The sequence below is a fragment of the Haliaeetus albicilla genome, chromosome 2, assembly GCF_947461875.1.
Source record: "Haliaeetus albicilla chromosome 2, bHalAlb1.1, whole genome shotgun sequence".
In the NCBI taxonomy this organism is placed as follows: domain Eukaryota; kingdom Metazoa; phylum Chordata; class Aves; order Accipitriformes; family Accipitridae; genus Haliaeetus; species Haliaeetus albicilla.
The window spans coordinates 9292857-9317255 of record NC_091484.1 but is presented as its reverse complement, the minus strand read 5'-3'; positions in this window follow the sequence as shown (position 1 = coordinate 9317255).

Sequence of the window (24399 nt, the reverse complement as noted above, 5' to 3'; positions counted from 1 at the left end):
GAGCATAATCACTAGGCAGAGCCAGCCGTCCCTTCCAGCAGCTCTCGCCAGCCCCTCGTCATTCCCGAGCTCTGGCCCGGCAGGAGCTCAGCCTTTCAAACAGCACCTGGTATGCAAGGCAGAAAGAAGGCAGAGGTGTTATTAAAGTATGTGCGTAATTTTTTTTAAAGGCTTTTTATGTTGTCTGCAGCTGTGTAATTGCCAGCTTTCATGTAGGCTGGAGAGGGCTGTACCTCCACTATGTAGCATTTAAAATTCCTATTCAACGGGAAGCTTCAAAAGACCCAGAAACGCAACTGTGAGAGCAGCTAGTCCCCACCAAAAGCCACTGCAAATTACCCTTCAGAGCGGTTAGTTTCTTGTAATTATTAGAGCTGTCCTCATATTTTTGTTTTAAAAAGCATTTAGGAATCTCATAAATGGGTTCCATACCAAAGAACAATGCTGCAAGATCAGCTCTTGGGCTTTTAATGCAATGACATATAATTGGAGCCCAAATGTCACTGTGGATTGATGCTCTGGGCTGTCTGTGTGGCTGAGTTAGAAGGGATGAATGATGAGGTATTGCTGGAATTCACTCCTCTTCATGGAGCACAGCCATCATCTGCAGTCAAGTGTCAGTGGTGACATTTGCTTTTAAAAAGGCCAGGCAGGGATTAGGACACAAGGAAGCCAGATGCTTTCTAAGCTGAGAAAAGTCACAATTGAGGTGTGAGTCTTTTTTTTTTTTTTTTTTCCCCCTCCATGTCTTCATTCTTTCTCAGGCTCTTGTTCCCCCTTTTTCCTGCTCTCCTGCTTCCTCTAAGTTGATTAAATGATTGGATTAAACAGGCCATCGTTTTTAAAGCCTTCATTTTATTTTGAGGATTCTCTCACATTATGGAATTTGGAACTTTTGGTACAGAAAAAAAATGTGCTGGCTTGTTAGGAACAGGAATTACAGTATTAATGATGGTAGAGAATTGAATGCTGCTACTTTTATTCTTGTGGAGCTCCTTCTATGTTACCTTCTGTGATGTGCTTTGAAAATATTGACAGTGTTCTTCTAAGACAGCTAAACATGATCCTCATTTTACTGAGATGAAGCGACTTAGCCAAGTCACCGAGTCAGCCGAACAAACGACCATTGCAATCTTTTTTCCTCAGCCTGTAGTTTTAACCTCTCTTTTCATGTGCTCTGCCTGCCTGGCTCTTCTCAACAGCATAATTAAAGGTCTCTGCTTCTAAAATGCAGCTTTTTGTGGTTTTCTGTAGATATATTTCAATTATTATCTTTTTCTTTTCAGTAAAGGGCCAGATTAATACTCAGACTATGGAATTTCTAGCTGTCTTTTTCATGCTTGAATACTTCTGAATTCATAATGCTGTTGGGAAACAGGGGCAATATTACTCTGATGTTAAGTCTGTGTCATCCTTCTGTACGATTTGCCATCTTTTCAGCCAAAAAAGAAGCTGCTTTTGCCTCCTCAGCTTGTGACTGTGTGTATTTGTATGGAGCTGGGTCAGTCACCTGCAGTAATCAGAGCTAAGTACACTAGAAAGCACTGACACCTAGTGCTTTGGGTAAAACAAGTTAATTCTTTGCACCTTAAGCTTTGGAAAATATTTTGTCTGAAGTGGTATTTGTCTTGAGCGGTTTACTCACTAAAACCTCCCTGGTTTAGAGGATAGTTGTACAAAGGTGAGCAAGGAAGAGCAGCAGAGATGAGATGAGAGGGACTGTGTTAACTCCTGATTGGAAAAAGCAAACATCACCCAAAATGAGATGCTGCCATACTCCACATCTCGCAGTAGCCTGTGATGATTCTGTTAATACATTAGTGAGGTGGCTGTTATTGCAGGATTGCTTTCTAAAACTCTGTTTCTTCTTCTTTTTTTTTTTTTTCTTTCCCTGTTGTTGTTTTGAGTCCTGTCTGAGACATACCTGGGCTTTAGATCGACATTCTGATGGATCCTGTCTCTTTATGTCATTGACATATTTGGTTTTCTTCCCTCATTCACTTTGAAGATGAAACCCAAGATTTGTTTTTAAGGGCAATCATTGTAAGAACTTGTGAAGCAGCTACAAGCTGGGGGTTTGCATTTTATATATTCATAAGTCTGTTAGGAAACAGAGGCAGTATTACTCCAATGTTAACTCTCTCTCATCCTCCTGTATGATTTGCCATCTTTTCTGCTAAAAAAGAAGCTGGTTTTGCCTCCTCAGCTTGTAACTGTGTGTGTATTTGTATGCAGCTGGGTTATATATATGTATTTATATATGTATTTATAGCACTGGAAAATTGCCTTCCTTTCCTATGTGCACTCCATTCAGAGAGCATTTCACTGTTTCTCTTAGAAGGCGTCCTTTCACCTCTTACACTTCTCTTCTCGATGAAGTCCCTTCTGCTAGTGCTTGTCCCTTTCAGCGACTGTGTCTGTACAGCCTGTTCCTCCCTGGGCAGCCCAGCCGAACCTCCCTCCGTGGGTATGAGTAAGCTGTAATGGCACTTCCCGGAGCTGGATTGTTCAGCTCTAGATAAAGATCCTCTTACTTCTCGCTTGAAAGATCATGAGATCAGTCCTCGCTCTGAGCAAGATAAAACCCATCGCATCTCTGTAAGTGCGGCGTCTGAATGCTGGGTGGGATGAATATGAGTGAATGCAGCCTGCGCTGCAGACACACGGTTTTAAGTTGCTTCTCTGTTTCTTGAGGGTCCGCTTCTTGATACGTTGGAACCAAGCTGTAACTAGACTTGTGCTAGTTGGGGATGGGACCCAACTGGGAATCTGAAATGCTGAATGTATATTTACTACTATTTCCTGACTAGGTGCTGTGCCATGTATTTATTTTTTGCTTTTTAAACTGCTGTACAGACAAACTTTCATCACCACCTATGCCATGTGGCACAGGTAGAGAAACTGAGGCAGAAGTTGTTCAAGTGATTGGTCAAAAGCCAAAGAAAGAGCCTGTGTGACTAAATGTTAGTGATCAGAGCTCTCCACTAGGAATCAAACCCGTTAGTTTACTCTGCTTGTTGCTGAATTCACACTAAGATATGTAGCAGAACTTTACATGGAATCGTATGCTGAAAAGTGCCAATAGCAAGTTCCATTACTCGCATACTTCTCATGTATAATATTAAAGGGTTAGAGAATGAAGTGCTTAGTCAGGAAAAGTCTCCATTGGCATTTAGTGGAATTTTGCCTGAAGAAAAGACTAAGAGAGGACCATAGGACAGGGTTTGGCAACAGGTATGATTTTTATTGGAGAAGTGGGTGTGACACTGTGGGAGCTGAACTGGATCCTTCTGCAGCATGCAGATGTCATTAATCATAGTAACAAAAAGCCATAGCATTGACTAATTTGAAATATCCTGCCTGCTGGCCCCGTGGTAAACCATGTAATGGGTCTAGTGCTGTCAGATAATGACTGTGATGAATATAGTGTTTAATATTTTACTTGCTGAGCTTTTTAAGAGATTTATAATGAATTCACTTCCTGCCCTAGGAGTTAACAATCTATACAGGTATGATTATGCAGATGAAGCATGATCAGATATATACTGATTTATCCAATTCTGTTGGGTGGATGGAATGGTATAGTTCTAGGACAGGTGAACTTAGACTACTCTGAATTAACAAGAAATGTATTGGCAACCTTTGGGTTTTTTTAGGTGTATAGACCATCTTCGAATATCTAGCAGCAGTGGAAATTGTTTATAATGCTAAAGATGCTGAAATCAGCTTGCTGAATTTCATCCTACACCCTCCCTAGACCGGAGTCTTTTTGATATATGACTCATTCAGCAGCCCTCAACATTCAATCTCCTCTGTTGGTTTTTTTTTTTGTTTGTTTGTTTTAAATCTTCTAATTGTAAATCCAACTTCTAACTCTGAAATATGTGGTTGCTTTCTTGTCTACTTGTTCAAGGGAAAATTGCTGTTCATGAATCTGGGCTACCAAGTGAGTGGTAGTTCAGACTCCTGTGACTTGTAAAGTTCATTATATTGACTGTCATCTGGATGTAATCCATTTTACTTTTGCAATGCTAGTTATTGGTGCTGCTTGGCTTTAGATTACATGCTATTTTAATACTAAGAAATGTAGTTATGGACAGCAGGTTTTAAAAAATTATCTTTTAGATAAAACAGCTAAAACTCTTATGAGATGGGCTTCTCATACATTTCCTGGGTGCTCTGAGTGACTTCATTTGCTCCTGTCTCATTTTTTAAATACTTTCTTTTGGGATTTTAAGTGCAGAATTATTTCTCCGATAATTACGTATATGCTGATCTATTTTGTCCCATTCAATTGCCAACATGAATGGCTAGCTAGTTCCTTGACTAGCATGTAGCACACTAGGTAATCCTTTCTCATCTGTTGCAAGAGGGAGTTTGATTTTCAAAAGCATTTTTTACACTATGCCTCAGGTGCCGTATTGTGAAGAAAGATTTACAATTATCTCCTGAAATCTGCGTGTATGTTCAGGTGATTGAATCTTTGGGGAACACAAGATTCAGCGAATGTATAGCTTGATTTGTGCACAGTGGCTGGGGCTGTGTCTGCAAATCAGCGCACATCTCTTCAAAGAAACAGTTGAGTCCACTCCAACTCACCCAGCCACCATCTAGACACAAGTTGTCCTAGCTAAGCTGGGTTTGGGTTCCCTCTGTAGGCCACACAGAGAACTTAAGTCTCCACAGGGTGATCCATGTTCCTGTCTTAGGAAAAGATGAATTACCCTTCCAATGTACCTGTTTTTCTTTTTTGAATGTAGAGGGAGCTTAGGCTCACTGCCCAGCCTAGATGAGATGTCTAACTTGTCGATGGCTGAAGATCTGTAAGAAGTAGCCAGGCCTTGACTCTGAAGCTGAGGCCCTTGTAAAAAAGTGCCCAAAACACTTTTCTCTCAACTCAGCTGGAGGAACAGAGTGAAAAGAGAGAAGGGAAAAAAAAAAAAGAAAAAGAAAAAGAAAGAACAATATGTGCATGGGTCAAATCAGGCTTGTGCTTTACTGCAGAGGTCTAATGGTCTGTAAGATGAAAAGCCTGTCTGAGGCTGGCAGTTAAATGAGTGTTGATGGATATGAAGTGCTCATAAATTCTATGAAGTGGTCTGGGCAAACTGATGAAAAAGTTTCTAATGATGAATTCAAATGTTTCCCACTTTGGAAATCCTGTTTTTCACTACCAAATCTGATGATTTGTTGTGTGCTGGTACATAGAAGGTATAGTTTAGAGGGGATTTTTGAAGCCTGTAGATCTGAATGCAAAAGGCACCTTAGACTTTCTGCTTTTGAGAGACTTCCAATAGCTGAGAATTTGTCTTGGCATAATTTCTTCTCTTTTCTGTGGAGCAGTGGTTACAACTGGAACTGAGTATACTTGGCTAGAAGGGGTTGCAAATGAAATAGCGACTGGACCATCCTAGTCCTCAGCAGTGTGTCCCCATGCTTCCAGGTACCTGCTGAATGTCCTAAGGCCAAGCAGAGGCAGAAGCCCATCAGCAGTCACTACCGATTAGTCTTTCTCCTGTCAAAACAGCCTGAGGGAAGGCTGGAAAGAGCAAACCTAATGTGTGCTGGTGCTATAGTAATGAACCAAGACACAATAATAAATAATCAAGCTCACAATGTATCAAGGCATTGGCAGACTTGAGTTTACTATTTGCTTGTCTAGGGCTGTCTTGCATTTTGTGGATGCTTACAAAAAAATGTGTAATAGATGGCAGGGCTCAGCCCCTTCCTTTTTTTTTTTTTTTTTGTTTTAACCAAAGTTAAATACAAATCAAGCATTGAGTCTATGCAATGTATTATTTTTTAAAAATTACTAAAACATAAGGAACAAAGACTATGGAAGCTTCTGATGACCTCAGAGAGGTGCAAGGTATGTACAACCCACCATCAGGAATGTGTTTCTGTTGAGGGCGATGGTTTAAAACCACAGTCGCATTCTTAAAAAATAGAGTTATGAGCCCAGCTGGAGTATAAAAGGTAATGAAACCTTTGAGGGAATAGCACATGGAAGGCATAAGTGAAGTGATTTGGTATGAACTATGAAAAATAAGTCTGAATTATTAATGAAGCTTTAACTTTGTTGGGTTCCCATTCCTGTTAAAACAAGTAATTGAAGGACACTAGTTGCTCGTGGAAATAGAAGTCTGATCATTAACAAATGCATCCTCTTTGTTATTACTCATATACTTGTGAAAAAAAAAAAGAGATGTAGGCAAAGAAGAAAAATATATCGGACCTGTGTCTCATATATTGCATTTATTGAAACCTCATCTCTGCGGGTACAGCAAACAGCTCCATCTTTCAAATGAAATATGCTCCTGTGGCTGTGCAGCTGATCGGTATTCATCAAACAGCAAAGGAATGTAGCTCGTATACAGAAAAGTGCACCCTGGTTCCTTAGATCATCTCAGACAGCTATTGGGCTGAGCTAAGTCTTTAAATTCATGTTTGCTTTGGAGTTTGTTTTATGGGTGCCACTGGACACCCAGAACAGAGTCACAGTCTTAACATCTCATTTGTCTGGAGTTGGGGGTATGGTTGTGTGACCAAGAGGTCTCTCTGACTTCTGTGCTCTTACTGTAGGATTGTACTGTGAAGTGTCGTGATGCATTTCAGGAATTTATGAAAATATCATTCCATTTCCTCTAGCTAAAGCCATACTGTCTGTCTTTTTGGGGGGGGGAGGCTTTTGGCTCTATGCTGAAATGGCCTTTCACTTTCTTGTTTTCCTTTTTTCTGAAACCAGATTGCACTACATTTTAAAAATAATCTTTTGAAGGAGCATATGAAAGGAAAAGAGATGAGACTGTGCAGAGAATTCTGTGAGGAACAGTGCTCATTCCCATTCAGAATTACAATGAGGAAATGTCTCCGATACAGCTAATGATGTATAGCAAAGAAAAAAGCCAATGTCTCCCCTTACCAAAACCTTTAAACGCAGACAAGCCCCTTCTAATTTACAGGTGCTTTTATCAGAAAATCATGTATTTTAGGAAAGGTCACTGTCTGGACTTCAGAAGTCGTGGTTATTCCTTAGTTATAAGTGACATCCAGCAGTTTTCCCTATACCCTGAGGTACCAGCATGACTAAGGGAGGGGAAGGGGGACTGGTGAGACAGACAAGCAGCTCTTTCTTTTTACATCAAGCGTCCCTGCATGTGCTTCCTATAAGTTGTCACAACCAATAACCCTAAAGCCTCAGCTCTTGTGAGCAGCCGTGCACAGTCCGTCATGTCCCAGAAAGTGTTCGGAGCCTCTCAGGGCCACGTCTTTTGGCACGGTGTTAGAGGCGATGGAGCCGCGGCAGCTCGGTGGCAGCTCAGCGATTGCGCTCGGGGGCTGCCGAGTGCGAGTGACACAAGGCTCCGCTTTTTGGCTGGTGGATTTTAGGCTAATTCTCAGATGTGAAGGATCAGAAAAATGGCAGCCAATATACAAAACTGGTTAATTGCCAGAGTACAGGCTGTAACTTCATGTAATCTAACCCTCTCCAGGGGTTGGGTTTGAATAAAATAAGAACTGATGACTCATCCCTACATCTCAAACTCTGAATGAACCTAAGCATGAAATTAAAACATGAGTAGCTTTTTCCCCTAGTTTAATTATTTCCATATTTCTCTGTAAACCCTGATTCCTACCCAGATTGGAAGTGGAGATTCTCTTAACATAGCAAAAACTGTGCTCACAATCCAGCTGGAAGCAGAAGATTAATAAAACTTGATAAGAAAGTCTGTTCTCAGGGGAATTCTGCTCCATTTATGTAGGTGCCAGTGTCCATTTTCCTCTTCCATATGTAACTCCATTGTTATAAGTGTTTAATCCCAGAAGTGCTGAAAAGTTGATTTTTTTTTTTTTTTTAAAGGACTGGGTCATTTAGTGCCCCTGCTTTTAACAAATAAGGCAAATGTATTTATTTAAATACCATAGGCACGGTGAGACAGTTGAAATGCAGATGGAGGGACCTCAAGCAGTGCATACATGGGACACCATGGTTAATTGTGCGTGTTTCAGAACAAAGAGCTCACATCGTAGCCGTGCTGAATAACTTCATCTTGTAATGAGCCTAAGCTAATTCTGAGGCCTGCCTGGAAAAGATGAGTATTTGAAATCTAAGCTTTTCAGACGTGCCTGGATTTCAACGTGTTTGAACTCTCCATCTTCATGGTACAATGAGTTTGTCGCTGGGTTGAGTTTGATGCAAAAAAAAATGCTATTCCAGACCACTGCAAATTATTGTTGCTTTGGAAAGGGAACAGCCACAATGAGCCAGTCTTTAGAAAGGCAGGATGAAAACTCCAGACATTGAGGAAATTTTTGGAAGTGTTTCTTGTGATCTGTGGTAGGAGTACACTGTATTTTGCACGGAATAGGTCTGTGTAATAAAAGAGTGAGGTCTTTCATAGTACGTTACCAGAAATATAATGTCATTTTGAATTTGATTTATGAAAGCAATAAAATGTTGCATTAGGGATATTTTATCATTTCAAGTCATGAATATAATGCATCAATGCCAACATAGAATGGGTTTATCATAATATTTCTTGCAGTGTTGTGTTGGAAAGTATATGATTTAGTTCCTGACATACCATAGAAAGATTTGGACAGCAGGAGGCTGCAGTGGATTTTGTATCAAATCTTCACTAAAGAAACAAAATTTTTAAACTTTAACTACAGCTTGTTTGACCTAGGTGCTATTCTGTTTACTTGGAAGCCTAATGAAGGTCTTATTGATTATGCTTGTCACTTTGCTGGTCAAATTATGCTTTTCAAATTGTGTGCTCCACTTCGGGGTTCTTTTTGTTTTGTGAAACGTTGATGAGGGCCGGTCAAAAATATTTCCTTACCATTTTCTGTTGATATTTTGCAGGCTCAATTAATTAATTTCTCTTTCAGTGGAGTTTCCAAACCTGCTTGAGATTGACAGCTTATGGTTATGAGTGATTTTTGTAGTTAAAATGGATAAATGTAGCTACTAAAATCACATGGATTATTATACTTGATATTATTAGAAGCTGATTAGGATTTGCCCATCATTTTTAATAATGTAGTGCTGCAAAAATCTCCAATCCCATCTCAAGAGTTATTCAAGCAATATTTCTTTTGATTTCATTGACTGTGTTTTCTTGATGAGTTTTGATTAAGGAACTTGGGAATTAACTTCAGTGATTGCAGTGTGGAAGTATTACAGAAGTACTAGCTGCTTTTCTGGCCTCTTCCCTCTTATACCTTGATAGGGTATGCATCTGTTAATACTGCAGCTGTGATCTGTCATATAATTATTTGGAATTAAATAAGTTTGCTGTGAATGGAAGCCATCCATGCAATTACTGAGTACAGTGTAATCTTCAGGGGATGATTAGACTAAAAGCACAGTTTTACTGTCTGCCTGTTTCTTGCTGCTGTTCTTGACTTCTTTCCTTTCCTTTGCCAGTAATGTTCTAAGTCTGAACATCTTGCTGCCCTAAATTCCTACCTCCACTATGTCCTGGATAGAGATTTAGTTGTGTCTAAGGACATTGCCAATGAGTATTAGTGCCTAACTGAAAACTCTTGCCTTTCTCGACACACTTCATGTTGCCCCTTCTGTTACGGGCATGCTGTAGGGATGCAGCCACATCCTTCTCTAGGCTCTCCTTTTATCCCCGAATTACCCTGGCCATAGTGCTTTTCTGTATAGCTTGTGATTTTTTTTTTTGCCTGCACTACTCCACTCTGCTGTAAGTTTTATACAAGAACCTTCTCCTCTACAATTTCTAACATGCAGGGTAGTTCTTTTCCATTGAAATGCCTTCCTGGCACTGCTTTTGATTCCAAATCTCATTTGAAAATCTCTTTTATTAACTGTTTCACTTCCTTTTCTTTCTTTCTCCCTCTCACCCTCTTTTCTATTATTATGCTGACTTTGTAACTCTATTATTTAAGCATGAAGAGCATTTTAAGTAGAATTTTGTGAAAGACATTCCTTGACATGCCTATAAAAAAAATGCAGCTTCCAAACAAGATTTGTGATCTTTGTTATGCCGTATCATATACACTGCATCTAGATTTAAATTAAAACTATGAACATCAAAATGAACAAGAGCCAGAAAGTGCCAGAGGGAAAGAATGGAAACCCAGCATTGAGAGGAAAGTGTGAATTTTATAATGAGAGCAAAACTTTATCCCTGTGAACATATTTGTTATTCCTCCTCCAGCTTTGCCCAATTTAATAAAGTCTTGGAGAACTTTCAACCCTGCACAACTCCTGATTTTTAATGAAAACTGATGGAAGAGATTAGAGATCTATGCGCTTGTAATCTCTTTCATAAAGTGAATAGTTTTCTACACATCAGAAATCGCTTCTGCATAAAAATGCCTATGCAAGGCATTTTTTAAAGAAATCCCCATAATGTTTATTCTTGTTTTATTGAATGCTAAATCTAATACTCTCTGGATGTTCTTGGACTCATATTTACACTGGAAAACAGAGATTGTCAAGGCATCTATCTTCATTTTCTGACTACCATTGACTTGCTGTGGGTGAGTCACTGTCATGTTCCCCTGCTACGAGAACAGCATTACCTCTCCGTGCCGCGTAGTTTGCATCTCTAGTACTGAGATACTACTCAGCTATCATACAGCATGCTGTAGCCAGGGATGCTCGGGTCTGTGAAGCACTTTGAGCTCCACAGATTTCAAATGGGTCCGTGGTACCAAGCTACTAGCATCTCTTTTGCAAACGCCTGTTGGTTTGAAGAGGACAGGGAAGTCAGACTGTGGTTCAGTCAGTGGTAAATGTGTATAAACCTATTTTCCCCACTTGTAGATTGGGAAAAGTAGTGTTTATTTATTCCTCGCTGCCCCATCAGGGCTGCTTAGTGATGCCCCTGAGAAGAGCCCTGGCCCCATGCAGTCCTGCCTGTTCCTACCGAAACTTCCCTGCTGCGCTCTGGGCTCCGCAGACTCCCCAAATACCTCTTTCCCTTCCTGCCCTTGAGGCTTTGAAACTCCAGGGCCACCTCCCTTTGCTGCAGGCTGCACGGCAGCCCCCGCTATCCCTGTGCTGTTAAGCACACTGCATCTACCTGCAGCAAGGCTTTGCCTTAGCTGGTGTACAGCAAATCTGTATGCGTGTGCTGAAAAGCAGTGGAGTTGCTGCTCCTGCAGAAGCCCGGGGTTAGAAATGGGCCATACACAGCGTTTCCAGCCTATTTCCACTTCTGTTACTTCTGACAGGTCCAACATCCCAAAGGGCAGCTGTAATGTGAATGTGGCTGTGTCTTGACAGTTTCCCAATATGTACAGCAAATTTCTGTCTTTCGTGAAATCTTACTGTGGTTGCAGGCTTAAAAATATATATTGAGTCAACTGACCTTAGCATAGGCTGAACTCCTGCGATGTCTCCATGAGGTTCTGCTCTGCACGGGCATTCAAACTTGGCTATTTGTGGAGGACTTTCTCAGCACATGAAGGCAAGGTTTCATTGGGAAACGTGACTTCCCAGATGAACCATCTCCAGTAAAGTGTCTCTGCTCATTGCTGCTGTCGGCACCCAAAGCCCCCAGAAGGCTGGAGGTGAGTTCCCATCTCTGGTGGGGTCAGTGGGAGTTCTGTCTTTGACTTCATCATCTTTTGTGGAGAAGGACACTTGGCTGTTGTAGTAATGACAAAATACATGTCAGAGGCCCTGTTTCATCTCCTTCATATCTAAGATGGCATATGTATCCTCACCAGCACGATGACGCCTAGAACAAGTTGTTACACAGAGTGAGGATGGCAGGCTGAAACCTTACATCATTTTACACTGTCTGATATCGGTGCTCATGGCTGGCCATCAAGTTTAATTGAAAGCAGTTGGCACACTCCTAAATAAAATATTAAAGCTTAAGGCTGAGAGGCAGAAGCACATAAGTGATGTATGAAAATGTTGATTGCCAATTTCCATGTTCCAGGTGTGATTCATGGGGATGCTGCCTGGGAAGCATTTATATCCAACCGTAACAAACATAAACAGAATGACACAGTTTATTAAGCCAGAGGCAAATGTAAATGATGAAAGGCTGCTGTGTAAAACTGCATTAAACATGTCCCATTACATGATGTAAACCACATTTTGTAGCTGTTCAAACATAATGCTCCTTTCATTCTTCTAATTCCTTGGTGATTTAAATTTCTGTATTTTATGAGATAGGAAAATAATGAAATATGAATTACACTTGTGCCTGCTAATGTTCTGTTATCAATATAAAAATAAGAAATAAAATAATGACACTGGGAGGAATGTAGATCTCTAAATATCTATTGTCGGGAAAGGAGAACCATTTTGCACCCAGAGCTGAATGAGTGGGACTAACCACAGCTTCCTGCTTGTAGATGGCAATCACACACACGGGCTTCTCAGGACTGAGGCACAAACGTGGGCAGAGAGGGTAAAACTGAAGAGCAGAAGGCTGGGACACTGGACGGTCAAAAATATACCTCAAACTAAACCCTTGCTCTACTGCATTGCAGGTTTTTGTATTCTGAGGTAGTTTCATTGCTTCCAGTAAGAGAAGAGGAAAGGAGGCTGTTACCAGATACCAGTTGAGATGACAAGAATGATCATGCAGTTGTGTTTTAAGAAGTGAGGAAGAGATATCTTTGAACCCCTACAGATGCATGTAGTTTCAATAACATAAACTGTTAATCACCCATCATGAGCACAGCTATTGTTTTCCTGGGGTGGACTGGGCAGCCCAGCGGAGTTCGCTGTGCAAGATCAGTGCTTAGGGGTTTCTTTCTAAACACTCTTGCTGTTGAAAGTCCCTGGACCTGTTTTGACATGCACCAACTCACAATTTCTTGGTGGACACATGCGATACCAAATGCAGAGCATGACTTTGTGCTGTTCTCTGTGGGCTGCCAGGCTAGTCCTACCTGATAGTTAATGCCGTAAACACAGAAATGTGAGAAATGCTCTGAGTGCCTTGGTTTTTAGCAGAGTAATTTCACTCTTCTAAGTGAACTCTTTTAGCAGAGAGGATTCATCTTCCCTAATACAAGGGAATTTAAATGTATTTAACAATTCACTGAGCTTCCACTGATGTTGCGTGAAGGGCATGTATTACCTTGTTCCACAAACCTTGCTTTCTTAATTCTTTTTTTTCCCCAGTTTATGGAGATCTGACAATTTGGGGTCAGATTTTTTTCAAAATTTCATGTATGATTCTGAATGCAGAAATCATCCCTGTAGCGTGCACCCACTGGTGCCAGTGGGCCTGGTAACAGTGGGGTTGATGGACACCTGGGTTCATCCCTGCAAAAGGGAGTGAGGAGTGGTTTGTCTTTCTCTACTGCCTTGCTCTCTTCTTGTAGGCAGCTGGCAATACTGTTGCATAAAGTAGAACAGTCTTGTGCCATTACCTTGTTGTTTCTCATTTTTTATGCATATCTGAATTGCAATTATTACAAGATGCAGAGGAACAGAAACCTCTAAAAGCATGAAGGAAGCCTTTAGTAGGTGGGTTTGTTCTGACTTGCTGTTTAAAAAGGAGTTGGGAAGGAAATTGATTTCCCATCCTGAAAAAAATATTTTCATTGTGGCATAAAAAAACGTTTGAGCAGTGCTGTAGGGTTGAGGCTGAAAGCCTTTCACAACTTTGATGGAGACCTGCCTGCTTGGCAAAAGGCAGCTTCCTAGAGTGTGGGCACTCATTTAGCTTGATCCAGAGAGGAAAGGAATCTAGATCTGGGTTCCAGACACCCCTGGCCAGCAGAGCAAACATTTCCCACTTCCAGGTTTCTCTGAAAGTCCTCCCAGGGTCTAAAATGTTTCCAGATGAAATGTTTTTAAAAATTCATACGTTACTCTGTTTTTTTGAGAAATTGGCATTTTCTGAGAGCATTTTTTCTTCCAGATAGGCTGAAGACAATCAAATTCTGTTGTCTAGCCACAGAGGAGAGAGACTCATTTTGAAGAAAGATATATTACTTCTGCAGTGAAAAGTATTCCCATTTATTCTACAGTAGTTATTGTACTCTCATATCCCAGTTCTTGTTAGTGTGCATTCAGTGGAAACTATCAGCCAGTTTCAGTGATAAACTACTGATTTCAAAACATGCACAGTGCACGGTAGAAGCAACATAAAACATAATTCATAGCACCAATTAAAAATATTTACAGTACTCTATTTCCTCCACAAATTTTAAACATAGCTTTTTCATCTTCTTAGAATTCTGGTTTGCATAAATTTGTTCACAATTTGTAATTCACAAATGTGAGGAATAGCAATGTTGTCTAGAATGTGATAAAAGGGATGTGGAGGCATCGCAGGTCACCACTACTCATTTGCCCAAATCTATTCTTACCCCATGCTCTTATTTTTCAAGCATTTGAGCTCTTTTTCTAGGTAAACACTGCCAGATGCGGTGGGAAGGACCTGTCCTACCCAGGAATGTGCTTGATGGTTTACCAGGGTCCTGCTTGCTTGCTTCATGCATGAGAGCGTTATTTAGAGTTCAGGAACGGCAGAAGGGAGAGTGAAGGGGAACAGGGTGCATCTATCTCTCCCTTTTGTAGGAAGCCCTACTGGGTCTCATGACAAAATGGCTTTTAAAGAGAATTGTCTCAGAAAAGGAAGAATTAAGGGCATTACTGACAAAGGTACTACAGCCTTAAAGAAGACTGCTACGTTCATGGTACTTGCAGCCCGTGTTTTAAACCAAGGTTATTTTCTCAAGGATGAATAGTAGGGGGTCTTTTCTCTCAAGTGTCCCACTCTGCTAAGGAGCAAATATTCTCAGCCACTCAGGACTCCTGACCTGAGCAGAAAGGTGGCCAACGAGATTTCAGATTCACGCACCCTTGCATTTTAAGAATTGTTCTTTTAAGATTTGAGTCCAAAATGTCAGAAATGTTTCCAAGAAGAGCTAACCTGAAGAGGTTTTCATAACCTTGGATAATACAAATTGTAATAGACATTTCCTAGGATTTTTAGCAACAGCTAAATGAACCTAAAGGCAATGCTTCTTACAGCATTTTGGCTACATCTAGATCAGACTTGGAAAATAAACTTCCTTTCACTTTAATCCCCTTATGTTTTATGGTTGCAAATCCTTTTTAGGCCCTTTTAAGGGTAAGTGGTCTTCCTCTAGAAATAATTGCACTTTAACACAGTGTGAAACATTGGCTTACCCTTGTCCTTTCCTAAGCAAGTCCCTCTTACTACGCGAGTTGCACGCATGGGTATTTCATTCATGGTTGTGCAGCACCTCTCCTGGCACCTGCCTCGCTTGGCTTTGTGGGACTGGGGAGCATCTCGGAGGAGAGGCAGTGAGACCAGCTGCAGGAGAATTTTGCTCCCTCTGTGACTTCTTTGCTATCTTTGCCTAGGAGATCTAATGAGGGGTCCAGGAGACGTTATGCTTGGAGAAATTTTCAGGAGCTGATTTTGCTCGGCTTCTTTTTCAGTGAGTATTTTTATGCACCTCCCATTATAGTCATTAGACTTGTGTGGCTGTGCAACCCCTACATGCTCCACATTTGTGTTTTCCTCCTACCTTTTTAAAAATAGATATTTCAACGTTCTGCAGCATCACATTTGTTGCTGTGGAGACGATTGTGATGTTGCCAATAGAGATATGTCTTCACTGACAACCTCTGAAGAAGGACAGAAACATGAAGACGCAGTGTGGCTTTATTTCTCTTCTGCTGCCCATTTCCTAATAACCCTGTTCTGACATTTCCTCTTCCCTGTGCTTCTGTATGCTGCATCCTGAACTTTAGCTGATGCGTGAATCACTCTTCTTTCTTAACCTGGGCTATATTTTGGCATAAATGCATACATATAGTGGATGCAAATTGCCTGTAATTAGAAGTAGAACACAGTACTGGTGTAATAATTTGTTGATTCTTGCGGCGGTCCCAATCTTAGCCGTGTTGCAGTCTGCCTACTAACACCTTTTGGGCTGTAATTCTGTAGGGATAATTCACCAAAAGTACATGCATGGAGAAATTGTCTAATATTCCGGGAAAATGAAAGCCATTTCCTAGTTCTTTGCGTGGGCAATCCCAAAGAAAAGTGACAGGTTGGAGGGAGGGAAGAAAAAAGAGATGGGCAGAGTGACAAGCCATTATTGCTCACGCTGCTTATGCTGAATGTCTGGCAAAAATATAAATGTTGTTCCCCACCCTGCTGCTACCCTATGGTGTTTCTAAAGAAAATTGGTGGGCTTGTGAGAACAGGTTTGACTTGAAAGATGAAAGAAAGCCAGGAGAGAGCAAGCTTTGGATCTGCAGGGTGCAGGTAGGGTATGGGTAGGGCCATGTGGGGGGTTCTTCTGCAGGAGGCCAGGGGCAAGTTCTCTCCCATGGTGGAAAGATTTATGTTTTGGTGATGCTGTAAGACAGTGCCATGGTCAATGTCAAATCAAAGTTCTCTGAAATGGAAAAATCCAGCCCTATTGAGTAGTCCAGACCCTGTGTAACAGTCCGTGCAGTTTTTAGTTTGTACAAAGTTTTGTAGAAAATTCCCAAACTGTGTAAACAAATGAGCTGTATTTGCCACTGGGGAAAATTAGTACAGCGGTAATTCTTCCTGGCAGTCTGAGAGTCCACATCAGAAGTGGTTTGTGCTGTGATGGTAATTGGGTTTCAGCTGATTGCAGCAAAACTATGAATCAACTGCAGCCCATTTTTAATAATGAAGAACTGAAACATAATCAGAAATATATTCACAGTGCTACAGCTTTCAGTGATTATATGCAGCAACTGGTGCCTGCAGACTCTCTTTGGGCTCATATTCTCTCTCTTGCCTTTTTTTTTTTTTTTGGTTTAAGCATAAGAAAAAAATCCAATATTTAGAGCAGTTGATTTGGCATGAGATGGAACAGAATGCAAGAATTAATATTGCTCTTTTCTGTGCTCCAGTGCAGTCTTATTTCTGATGCCCTGTTAGAGGAGAGCTTACTTTCCCTGCTCCTATCCCAGGCCAAAGTAATCAGCAGGCATCACCGGTAGCACAGAATTTGGCAAGCCATGATGTGGTCTTGAAATCACTTTTGAAAATGGTGTAGTAACCCTGAGTTCTAATAATGGAAAACTGTATTTTACCTCTCTTGACTAAAGGAAGATATTGTGTAGTATTAACAGAAGGATAAGTTACTATGGTGATGGAAGCTATATAAATAGATGGAAATAAATATATGTATAGTGCCTTTCAGGTATGATCTGACAAGAAGATTGTGACCTGTTTCCATGGGACTTTATAAAGTGTGTTCACATTGATACTTTATGAAAGTTAGAAGTGATACGTGAGAGACCTTGTTTTCTATCAGAAAAACACTGCAAGGACTTTGGTAGAACAGCACCTACTGTATCTCAAATTTCTCCCATATTTGCTGCAGGCCTTGTACCCCCTCACCTCCAGTTCTGAGGGCTGTGGTTAGAGTATTAACAATTCCCCCGTCCGTCCTTTGTCTTCTGCCTGTAGACATTGCGCTTTGCTCAGGTCAGCTCAGCTGAACGGGGTTCTTCCCTCTGCAACCTTCTTCCTGCGTTAGTGCAGACAAAGCTCAAACCCCAATAAATTTCTGGTTTCTGTCCGTCTTGGTTCCTGCTATTTTTTTAGTTTTGGCTCTGCCGTATGATGTTCCTTGGCTCAGGATGCAAAATTGTCTCGGCTATAAGGAGGATATGATAACGCTATCACCAAGAGATGGAAAGGCAGTGGATATTTCTGATACAGAGGCTCCCGCAGAAGAGCGAGGCCATGCCAAAGCCCTGCATAAAACCATGTTCTGGGCTGCAGCTGGATTTGTAACCACAGCTTTGCAGACTCTCAGGGGCTCTGGGCGTAGCTTACTTGAACAGGCCAAATAAACGACATGAAAATGGCAGTGGGGGAGAACACGTGATTTCCCCCCACACTCCACAGGCCCCTTGTCTGGATGCTTAGGTTTCAAGGTAGACAAACATTTTTCAGGGGGGAAGTATTCAGTTGCTTTCCCTGCTTTTCTCCACCTGTCCCTTCTTCCAGATCACTGGATCATTTTCAGCTAACCCTCAGTATTGTTTTGCTTTTCTCCTCCCATATGCCCGCCTATAGGCTAAGGTAGCTTGGCCAGTTGGACTCTTTCTGTCCCTTATCTTTATCTGTAAAATGCCAAAGTGAGTTATAGGAAGGATTTAGGCAGCACTGATGGTAATGTGATGATTACTTAGATTAATTTTAAAGCCTTTTTGGCTTTCAGAATTTTGCTCATGACTCATGTCTGTTCACAAGATACGATTATAGAAGTTTTTGGAGCAATGGCATGTGTGCAGCTTTGGAAGGCCCCTTGTGTTGATTTAAAGGAGACCTCTCAAATGAGAAGGTAAAAGTTAAGCCTCAGATGAGACATCAGGACTTGATTTTTCTACCAGCTGGTATTTATTTGTCTGCATCTGCCATTCCTCAGAAAAAGCTACTGGCAGCAAGAGCTGTGCTGTGTCTTCATGATACATGCAGGGGAATCTGCTCCCTGTGTTGGTTCTGCAGTGCTGAGAAGGTGGAAAACTTGCTTTTGTCAATAAAATGAAAAGATATGACTCAAAGAGCAAAACAGGAGCTGAGTAAGGCTGTTCAGCTCTGCCACTGTCAGAGTAAGATTTTAAGTGAGCTGTGAAAGAGCAGTGAACAACTGCTGTGCATTTGCAGCACTCTTGCACCCCAGTCCTCTGCCACTCACCCCACTTGCCTGCTTGGTTTTGCACAGCTGCCCATGGAAAAAACAACCACAGGTCACTTTTCCAAAAAGTGGATGGTTGAAAAGGGACACATCAGCTCCCAAAGTGGCTGAACTCCAGCCCTGCTGATCCAAGTCCGACACACCATCTAAGGGCACATATTTATCTGTGCATATAATCCATGTTTTATTTCCCCATTCAGAGTTTTTTGTTCTCTCAGAAATGCTCCTAGTGTGCTGTGCAACCAATGTTTTATTTGTGTACTTCGGTGTTGCTGAAGGTACCTTCTGCCTTAGCTGGGTAGCTGGTGGCATCAGCTATCTTTCTACTCACACCCAGCTATTCTGGAATTGCCAGCAGACCTTGATTTTCACATCTCACTTCCTGCCAGTGTCTGACTCCTGATAGATGCACTATTTGCACCCAGTTTCACGCAAGACTCCCGAATGCCAGATGGGTTCTCACCAGCCCCATGCTGAACCTTGGCAAACGGTTTCACGAACCCAAGGTAAGATTTTTGATTTAAGACAGAAGGCGACGCCAGGCATTCAGATTTCTTTTTCAGTAGTACAGAGCATGATTTGATAAAAGGTGTTTATTCAATTGTGCATGCAGTTGGTGTGATTATGCACGTGGACTGGTCAACAGTCGGTGTTTTGTCTACCTTGTAGCTTCTTTGGCCTGAGCCAGTTAACTGATCTATTCCTGCACCGGCAGTCATTGGGCATATGAATCAGATGCATATTTGCGTTTCCTAAATTTAGCATATGCATCTATGTATTCAGGCTGTGTGCACAATTTGGGCATATTTTCATTTGCATTTTAGCACATTTAGCTGAGGGAGATTGAGATCATTTTGAGTTGAGCAGGACCTCTAGTGGACCACAATGTCAAAACACTGGTATTTCCATACTCTTCAACCACCCTTGGGGCTTGCTTGCAAGTAAAGGCTTCTCCAGTTATGCAAATAAAGTTAAAGAAGTCCATGAAAATATCCCTATTACATGGAGGTTTATAAATCAGGTACCCTTGTGGAAGGCTACTCTGGTGTAATCATATCGGTTTGAATCCACAAACCAACTTAACCTCTATAGTTTCCCTGTAAGCAGCCTTTAAATATCTCTAATATTGTGTTTCCAAAATAACTATCAGTAGTCTCTTCCCATATCTTCCATTAAATGTACTTACTCAATATTAAACGGATTATATATTATATAGCCATCAAGCATTCTCCCATAGAGTCATCCATGTATTTGGGAGGTCCGGACCAACACAGTGCTGTACCTGTATTGATGAACCCTGCTGCACGCACATTGCTTTTTCTTGCCATACAATTTCGGTGTTCCCATCCCTGCTCGGGTCCCAGGGCCACAACCTCACTGTTCATTGCTGCACTCCTGTGTGATTGAGCAGAATTTGGCCTTTGTGCTGTAAGCACAAGGGATGCTCAGGAGAAAAGCATAACAGGGTGGGAGCAGTCAAATCCTGGAGCTCTTATCTCATATTTCCATTTTTACAAAGTTTTTTCTCAGTATATGATTTCATTTGCAATCCTGAGAGTAAAAGAAAGCTCATAGGCGTCTGGGTTGTTTTTGAGGAAATTAATACCTGATTTCAACCCCATTCACTGCTGTGGAAGCTATTTAAGCAAAGGTAGAATAAATGGCAATGTTTGCGTTCATCAGGAATTTACTCCACTAAAGCAAAAGCTAGCCTTTCGGGTTTAGTTCCAAATTAGAGCAAAGCAAGTTATGTTACCACTGTTGGCTTTTGATGCTCATTGTGTTCCTCTGTTTTATTCCCTGACAGAAGGAACTAAGGAGTGGCAGGGTGTTTGGCACACATCTAGGAGGTTGGGAAGCATCACTCTATCCTACACTACTGAGGCACTAGACCTTAAAGAAGATGCTAATGAAGCTTGAAATCACATTTGCATTGCAAATGATACAATTTGTTCTGCCTTTATACAGAATTAATTTGAACTGTTTGTTGTTTTGTTCCAATTGTGCAGCTGAATAATGCTGCGGCTTTAGGTGGCTCAGCGCTGTAAAGATCTTATTCATAAACAAGGCAGGGTAAATTAAAAGTTTGCTATGTTGGGCAGATTGTCTGTTCAACTTTCGGACATTCATTCGTTAGCCATCTTCAAATTACCAAGCAGCAGAGGAGTCCTGTTCTCCCTTGAAGTCTGAAGTATTGATGCTGATTTGTTCAGTTACAGGCAGATATTTAATTATAACTACTTTAGATGGTTACCTAAAGGGTTAAACCACCTCCTAAAGTGGTTTCATTAGCTCTTTTGAGTAAACAGAACGTAGGAAAGTGTGAGTTTTATTTAGTAACTGATTAACAGCAAGTAAAGTGGCAGGCCTTAGAGGAAACTAGCGTAGGGTTCGTAGCAACCCTTTTGAGGCTGCCTGATTGCTTCGGCCACCTCAGCAAGAGTTTTTGAAGACCTTTTTTGTCACGATAGCAGATAGCCAGGCCTATATTTAGTTAGTCCAGTGTGAAGAAAAGAGTCCTTCCACATCCAGTGACCCTGTTACAAGCGTCTGTCTGACTGGGAATTGCATGTCCCCATCACCTGGCTGAGCCTACGAATCTAAGAGCGAAGCTTCGATGTGTTGGAGAGCCACAAGAGGTGTGCTCAGGTACATCTAAGAGCTGCGTGACCACAGCATCTCTCCAGGGTCCCACACTGGGTGGTTAACAAGGTCATGGGCAAACGGGCAGTTTCACCTTGGCAGCTATGTCCACTGCGGAGGTGTTTCCTTGTGTGGCTGAGGACTGGGGTTACGGAGCGGTCCCCACGTCAGCATCACCTCGCTCCGGATTTCAGGCTGTAGTCCCCCACGAGAGCTGCATGCAGCTCGTGAATCCCAGGCTGCGTATCATGGCTGTGCTACTTCAGAGTATCCCGCCCAGGCTTAGTCCAGTTCACTTGAAGGGTGGACTGCTGTAATTAGAACGTAATTTCTTTGTACGTGAGTCCAGAGGCAGGGAAAGCCCTGCAAACTGGCTTCTAAACACTTCTTGCCCTTGTGTGGCAGGATGTGAATATTGTGAGGCAGAGGCATTTGAGCAGGTTTTCCCTCATGCGGTGCATAGACAAAGCAGCTCCTGTCTGGTTCTTCTCAAAGATTTTAAGTTTGCAAAAAAAAAGTATCTTTCTGGCCACGTAGAAAAACTAAGGATGATTTTTGTGTCATTTCACCTTACGCTGCTGAAAAGGTAGCAAGTCTTGGAAACATGACTGCTCTTCTGCATAGTGAAATCTCAGGTGAGTGTGGGTGAAAAGACAGCTTGGAAACCCAGGATCAAATCCTGATCCTGTTGCTTTTATTTCAGAACATATTTGAAGTCTGAAGATCATTGTTCTAGGCCTACAGTATTTATGCATCTGTTTGGATGCAGTATTTGTGTGGCAGTGAAGAAATCTGTAGCTGAAGCCCTTTATAGATAGTTTACTGCCCAAACAGCAGTGGTAAGTATAAGAGAACAAAACCGAGACTTGGTGTGTAACTGGTGCTCGAGGATCCCTCTGAATCAGAAAGAGGTCATTCTCCCCACTGGTAGATGTAGAAGGCACATTTTAATCAGATTTGGTTGCCTCTGTCTTATACAGATTAGACTTCTCCTAGACAGTAGTCTTGTATCCTTTGATCAAAGCCAGATGAGCGCCAGAAGGACAAAGCCTAAACAGCTTATTACCAGGTTGAGTATAGTTCTAACAGATGTTAAACCACTACAGGTTCAGGTTTAGTCCAAGGTCACGTTCCTTGGCCAAAGCAGCTTTGCTCTGGAACAGTCAGAAAAACTGGAGCTGGTTTTTATCACCTAGGCAAACACTTAAGGCTCATTAGTGCAGATACTTGTGGGTCACTTGTTTTGATTCAGCAAATTCTCAGAGTTGAATTTTAAAAGGTTACTCATGATGATTTAGGAGCCAGTTCCCATTTTTACTGGTACTGAATGTAACTACGTGAGGCATATTCCACGAACTTTCAAAAAAGGGGTGGAAGTTTAGATCCTAAATAGTGACAACTCCACCTACCTTCTGCATCTCACCTTTTGCGATGGGCTAGAGATGTCTTTGGATATGAGAAAAGTACAGCTGCAACTCTCTCCCCATGGGCAGTCGTTCTCACATCCACCAGAAGAGTGGGTCCTTAGTCCAGCCAGAAGAAAAGCATCTCAGGTGATGCTCACAAGTCAGCATCTGGCCTACTGAGAAGGTTACCTTGTGTTTTGCTGTGATTAGAGCTAAGCTGACAATATTAGGCTTTGTATGTGTCTGGAGGGTTGTGGAGGGGTTTTTTGGTTTTTGACTTGTGGGGGGTTTTTTTGCTTTTAATTGTTTTACTTATATGTTTGCTTTAAAGTTAGAGTTCTGTGCTGCCTCCAGCCCGACATGAGAAATACCTTAAGGTTTTACTATGATACAATTGAATACTGGTGTGATAAAGTACCTAAATGTTTGAAAAGAAGTTTTCAAAAGGGTGGAAAGAAAATAGGCATTTCATCTACTTATGCAGTAGGTAGATGATTGTCACGGTTTAACCCCAGCCAGCAACCAAGCCCCACACAGCTGCTCACTTACTCCTCCCCAGTGGGATGGGGGAGAGAATTAGAAGGGTAAAAGTGAGAAAACTTGTGGATTGAGATAAAGACAGTTTAATAGGGAAAGCAAAAGCCATGCACGCAAACACAGCAAACCAAGGCAGGTGTTCAGCCATCTCCGGGAAAGCAGGGCTCCATCACGCGTAATGGTGACTTGGGAAGACAAACACCATCACTCCAAATGTCCCCCCCTTCCTTCTTCCCCCAGCTTTATATGCCGAGCATGACGTCCTATGGTCTGGGATACCCCTTGGGTCAGTTGGGGTCAGCTGTCCCGGCTGCGTCCCCTCCCGACTCCTTGTGCCCCCCCAGCCTCCTCGCTGGTGGGGGGGTGAGAGAAGCAGAACAGCCCTTGACTCTGTGCAAGCACTGCTCAGCAGTAACGAAAATATCCCTGTGTTAAACATAGCCCCATACTAGCTACTGTGAAGAAAATTAACTATCCCAGCCAAAACCAGCACAATGATATACAGAGATTTGGATATTGGTAGCCTTCACATTGGATGTCCAGATGCCATTTGACAGTTTGAGATAAGATTTTACATACTACAAAGTTTCAAGCAGACATATATGCATACTGAGATTTTTTGCTGCATGCACATAAGAAAGTGGGGGGGTTTGTGTGGCTTTTTTTTTTCATTACTTTTTCACACTAAACAAGTTTTGCATGTTCTCGAAGAGGAGACCTATTTAAATTTCTCTGTGGTGGATTACAGCTTTTTTTCTCAATGAAAAACATTAAATAAAAAAAACTTAACACAAAGTAAAGAATTACAGTACTCTAAAATGAATTTACTTTGATTCAGTATGAAAGAAAGATCATTAGCTTATCTTCTTAAATATTATATTTGGACAAGGGATAATCTCATTTATTTTTGTGTTACACCTGCAATAACTTTAGTCCACCTTTTAAGTGCCATTTTATATTCTCCTCATAATTTCAGGTATCTTCATCCATTTGCACATGTAACAAGAATATATCCTTAGACAGTGACCTTCCTAAATGTGGTGTATATCTGGTTCAATTGGCATTTCCCATAATTTCTGAAGAGATTTTTGAATAAGTGTAGAGTGGTTCAGCTTCATCTGCGTACAGA